General features: G+C 32.4%; 1 pseudogene; it reads left to right on the top strand.

The window, feature by feature from the left end:
• The first annotated feature begins 4,806 nt into the window (after nucleotides 1–4,806).
• On the top strand, nucleotides 4,807–5,212 carry LOC122900335 (annotated as a pseudogene).
• The last annotated feature ends 1,092 nt before the right edge of the window (nucleotides 5,213–6,304 follow it).

Raw genomic sequence — 6,304 nt, forward strand, 5'->3', positions numbered from 1 at the left:
ATGGAGGTTGAAGAACCATGGGACAAGAGAAGGACCTACTGGTGACTAAATGAGCAAAAACAGGAGACAACAAGAACAACAAGGCATATTTCCTGGTTACTTCTATCAAAGGTTTACACTAATGAAGAAAAGTTGGTACTTTAGAACTGTAGAAATTATGCCTAATTAAATCTGTAGGTGCCTATTCTTTGTGAGGGTGTAGCCTTATCATTTATGGATCTTGCTAAATTGCAGTTACTGATAAAGGAGATATGCTTTGTTTATTTTATTTTTATTTTGAGAACTTTATTAGTTGTTATTTCTGTGAAAAGGACCTTTTGGGTGTGCCACTGATTATACAATGGTGTAAGAGTTGGGTTTATTAAAAACTATGCCATACAAGAAAAGACTCAGAATTATTGCAAATGTCAAAGAAGATTATAGCTGAAGTTTACCCTTGAGTAGTAACAGTTTGTCATAAAAAATTTTTTCATATTTGATGGCTGAAGTTACTGCTCCAAAAACAAGGCTGAAAGAGTACATTTTTCGGAGTGGTTTAAAAACTGATCCTTGATGCTTACCTCTTTTAAATTTAATAAAATATTTTTGAACATTCCTGTTAAAGAACTGCATGGCAAATCAAGATGCTCCACCTGGCTGTTGCCCTTTTAGCTGGCAAGAGCTGATGAACTGTGTAATTAGATAAGCATTCCCACCAACACCAGTGATGCAGTAATGTTTTTCATCTTTTCCATTATCGTACACTTAACTATGAAGCACACACTCATTGGTATTCTAAGCACTTTTGATTGATACACAGTGTCAGTAAAATTTACAGATTATGCATTCCAAAAAAATAAGATGGAATTAATGTCTTAGGAAAAGTTTTTAGCATAACTCCTCTTGCCAGCATTTTTTTTTTTTTAGTGTTAGTGTGTCTAAGTGTACAGAAGCAAGTAAATAAGGATAAATGTAATCCAAATTAAATTGCTGAGAATATTATTTTCCATTTCATTTGCTTTGGTTTATGAGTAGTAGTTCTTGATGTATACTTTGAAGTATGTCCTAATTTTTATTAGAGATGTCAAAATAATGTTCAAACTGCTGCATTGCATGTTGTTGTATATTCCTTTGGACAAACTGTTTTCTTCCCCTCAGAAACATATGTACATTTAAACCAAATGTAAATCCATACAAACAATAAAAGAAGTATAAAATGAATTTTGAAGGTGGGATATTAAAGCACCTCTTGGTATTTCATAAATTTTACATTGTTTATGAAGAAATAATCTAATATTTTTCATAATCTATTTTACCTTTACTTACAAATTTTATGTACCTCTATAAATTATAGGTTATTCAAACAACTGAGAAAGTGTATCTAAAATCTAGTTGACTGAGAGCTTTGACAGCTATGTAAAATTCATCCTACTGTTATTTAAATCACAATGTGGATATACCATTAGAGAAAATAAGTATTATTTAGAATGGTTATATATTATTAAAAATAAAAAAAAATCAGTATTTTAAAGTCTGGGTTTAAATAAGTACCACAACACTTTGTTTTACAAAATAATTACATTTAGGTTTTAGACCATTCTTTAATTTATGATTTATAAAAGGCAAATCTACTATTTTAGAGATTAGGTGACTTTTTAAAATAAATATTTAGACTCTCCAAAAGTCTAACTGCATTTTAGCAGTTAGGAAAGGAATCAGATTTTTAACTAACAGATGAATCTATTTATAATCAAGTCCTGAATACTTTCTTGTTCAGGTCACATTCTGAGTAAACGCAGACAGAATTGCTTCATGGAAATTTAGTGTGAAGTATGGGTGTGTGTCTGATTCAGAGACACATAACTTGGCTTCTGAAGAAAAAGAATATCCACATGGAATTATGATACAAACATTCCTAGTGATACAGTCAGTGAGCAGAGATTATTAGGGGACATGTGATTATGCCAATCAAAGGTGATTTTTCTCTTTGGGTATATAGCCGGTTATTTACATGACTCCTAAGAAATCTGGATGAAAAGAGAATTTTCTTGGTTTTATTTGATGTTTTGATTTTGATTCATTTTGATCATGCTGAGTGCATTTTTCATCACATCTTGAGAAATCTTTTTGTGTTATCTATCATATGGCTTCTGATTTTTGAATCTATAAATTGAATTATTCAAATTTTTCCTTTATAAAAGCCCAAAGAGAAGGGCCATTAAAGCATTGGTTAATTAAGAAGCCACAAAGACTTCCATTTACAAAGAATTATTCAGGTACGAAATGAGACTAAACTCAAGTTTAAGTGTTCCGATAAACCTCAGGGCGTTCATAGAACTTCTCCAGTGATTGTTGTGACGGAGGGGGATTTGGGTTAAGAGGTGGAGACACAGTGGGCATTCATGATATGGATCCTCTGCTTCATTTGAAACAATTCCACCTTTATCCCTTACCTATTAGTTTTTCATGTAAGCTTTCATTTAAAATTTAACTACTACTGACCAAACTCAAATTTGCATGCTTTTTAAGAGACATTATCTAGAATTTAATTCAGTGCAACTCATTAACAAATCTATCAATTTTTTTGTGTCTTCTATGTGTTTAGCATTTTTTGTGTATATTTTAAATTATTCAAAGAAATAGAATCATACAGTATCTTCTATGGTTTAATTTTGAATTGAAATATGATTAACATGTAATATGACATTAATTTCAGGTGTACAACACAACTTAATATTTGTATATATTTAGAAAAGCTTATCACAGTAAGTCTAGTTAACATTGTTCACCATATTAATTTTTTTCTTGTGATGAGAACATTTAAGAACCACTCACTTAGCAACTCTCAAATGTATAATATAGCATTATTAACTATATACACCATACTATACATTTCATCCCCATGACATTTATTTTATAGCTGGAAGTTTGTACGTTTTGCACCTCATGCATCTGGCCCACTCCCTACTCCATGCTTCTGATAACCACCAGTCTGTTCTTTGTATCTATGAGCTTCATAGTTTGTTTGTTTTCAGGTTTTACATGTGCTTTACATACTTTTCAAAATACCATATGAAATCATATGATAGTTGTCTTTCTCTGTCTGACTTATTTCACTTCATATAATGCCTTCAAAGTCCATCCATGTCACAAATGACAAATTTTCTTCTTTCTGTGGCTGAATATTCCATTGTATTTACATACCACGTTGTCTTTATCCATTCAAGTATTATAGACACTTGCTTTTTCCATGTCTTGGTTATTGTTAAAAATGCTGCATAGAAAATGAGAGTGCATATATCTTTTTGAGTTAGTGTTTTTGTCTTCCTTTGGATTTGGATAAATATCTAGAAGTGAAATTGCTGAATCATATGACAGCTCTATTTTAATTTTTTAAGGAATCTCCATAACTGTTTTCCATACTGGCTGCACCAGTTTACAGCCCTTACCTTGCATGGCAGGAGAGCACAAAGTTTTCCTTGTCTTTACTTCTTTGCCAACACTAGTTATTTCTTTCTTTTTTTCCCCCCTTGTCTTTTGATAATAACTATTCTAACAGCTGTGAAGTGATATTTCGTAACGGTTTTGATTTACGTTCTGCGGTGATTAGTGATGTCGAGCAACTTTTTGTGTACCTGTTTGCCATTTGTATATCTTCTTTGGAAAAATACCTATTCGAATCCTCTGCCCATCTCTTAACGGAATTGCTTATTTTTTTGTTTTTTAGTTTTTGTTAAAAATAAAAACTCACAAATTACATAAGTTCTTTGAATATTATGGATATTAACCCCTTATTGTATATATGATTTGCAAATATTTTCTCCTACTCAGAATGTTGCATTTTCATTTTGTTGATGTTTGCTGTGCAGAAGCCTTTTAGTTTGATGTAGTCTCACTTGTTTACTTTTGCTTTTATTTCATTTGATTTTGGAGTCAGATCCAAAAAATCATCACCAACAATGATGTCAAGAAACTCACTTCCTGATTTATGCTATGAGTTTTATGATTCTAGGTCCTATGTTCAAGTCTTTAATCCATTTGAGTTAGTTTTTGTGTATGATGTAAGATCTGCTTTCTTTCTTATTTCTTTCTTTTCGTTTTGCATAGGCTGTCCAGTTTTCCCAGCACCATTTATAAAGAGATTGTTTTAACCTCCCTTGTATATTCTTGGCTTTTTTGTCATAAATTAATTGATCATATATGCATGGCTTTATTTCAGGGTTCTGTTCTGTTCCATTCATCTACATGTCTGTTTTTATGCAATAAAATAATGTTTTAATTTTTAAATTAATTAATTTAATTTTAATTACTATAGCTTTGTAATATAGCTTGAAGTCAGGAAGCATGATGCCTCCAGCTTTGTTCTTTCTCAAGATTGCTTTGGCTGTTTGTGGTCTTTAATAATTTTTCTTTAAAAGAAATGAAACAAGGAAAAAAGATAATTGTAGAGTTGTCCAATGAATTCTCCTCAAATAGAGAAAAACCTTTGTTTAGAAATGAACTCAAATGGGCACATATGTTAAATAATATAAAGCTGTGGTTCATTTGCCTCTTATATGGTATGGGACAAATAAATAGCTAAACTACCCTAAGAAATAAACCGGGATTTAGAATTAGATGGGTAGGTAGATTGGGGGATAAGGGAAGTACCCTAGGTTATAATCCAGCAAAAGGAAAAAATATAATCCAGCAAACAAATCTAAAAGAGAAAAATATGGAAGAAATAAGGAGCTGTGCTAAGCAGAAGGATCAGTAGAATGTGTCAAGTTAAAATGAGTAAAGGTGGTTTCTTCCTTTCTGCTGTAGACTCTAGTGGCTGATGTTGAGATGGGCAAGTTCACAGAACCTGGGAGGTGGTGCTGGTCCTGGCCAGACACTGCTCCAGATGCAAAGTGGTCATTGTGAAGAACATTGATGATGGCATTTCAGATCATCCTTACAGCTATGCTGTGGTGGCTGGAATTGACCACTATCCCTGCAAAGTGACAGCTGCCATGGGCAAGAAGAAAATTGCCAACAGGTCAAAGATCAAGTTTTTTGTGAAAATTTTTAACTATAATCACCTCATGCCCACAAGGTACTCTGTGAATATCCTTTTGGACAAAACTGTCATCAACAAGGATGTCTTTAGAGACCTTGCTCTTAAATCCAAGGCCTGACAAGAAAAGTTCAAGTTCAAGGAGAGTACAAGACTGGCAAGAGCAAGTGGTTCTTCCAGAAGCTGTGGTGTTAGCTCTCCTTTGTTTCAGTCATTAAAAAATACCGAAAATATAAAAATTAAAAAAAATAAAATGAATAATGGTACATAATAAAAAAGTTACTGTGTAAATTTAAAGAGAAAATTAATATATAAGATCACAGGGAGGGTGGTAGGAAACAATTTTGAAGAAGTAAGTTCTCCTTTTGGAAAAAAAACAAAATCTTAGATTGGATTTAAAAATATTCAACAAAGGGGACTCCTGCATGGCTCAGGTGGTTAAGCTTCTGACTCTTGATTTCAGCTCAAGTATTGATCTCAGGGTTGTGAGTTCATGCCCCATATTGGGAGAACATTAAAAAAAAAAATCCAATAAAGACACCCTAAAGAGACTAAACAATAAATAAAAAACAAAACTAGAAAATACTGCATACTACACTTACGGCGCTTGATGTAATATACTGCATATATGTAAATATATACATAAGTAGTAAACATACTTTTTTTTCCAAAGACACATAGAATAGTCTTTGAGAGTATTAGACTAAAAAGATAATTTAAGAAGTTTTAAAGAGGAAAAGTAAGATTTTATACAGATCACGTCCTCTGACAACAATGCAATAAAAAATGATATATAAAAGTAGGGAAGTTTTTCTAGATATGGCCTCTAAGGTAAGGGAAATCTGTGTCTGCTGACTGAGTCTTAGGAAACTGGACTACCTTCTAACACCATACACAGAAATAAACTCAAAATGGATTAAACACCTATACATGAGACCTGAAACCATAAAAACCCTAGAAGACAACACAGGCAGGATTTCTCTGACATCAGCTATAGCAGTATTGTTCTAGATATGGCTCCTAAGCCAAAGGAAATGAAAGCAAAAATAAACTATTGGGACTACCTCAAAATAAAATGCTTTTGCACATCAAAGGAAATCATCAACAAAACAAAACCAAAAAAACGACTAAATGGGAGAAGATATTTGCAAACAATACATCCAATAAGGGGTTAATATAAAAATATGTTAAAAACTTATACAACACCAAAAAACCCATAAGAATTCATAGACATTTGCCAAAGACATCCAGATGGCCAGCAGACACATGAAAAGATGCTCAACATCA

The sequence above is a fragment of the Neovison vison genome, chromosome 1 (genome assembly GCF_020171115.1).
Source record: "Neovison vison isolate M4711 chromosome 1, ASM_NN_V1, whole genome shotgun sequence".
Classification (NCBI taxonomy): Eukaryota; Metazoa; Chordata; class Mammalia; order Carnivora; family Mustelidae; genus Neogale; species Neogale vison.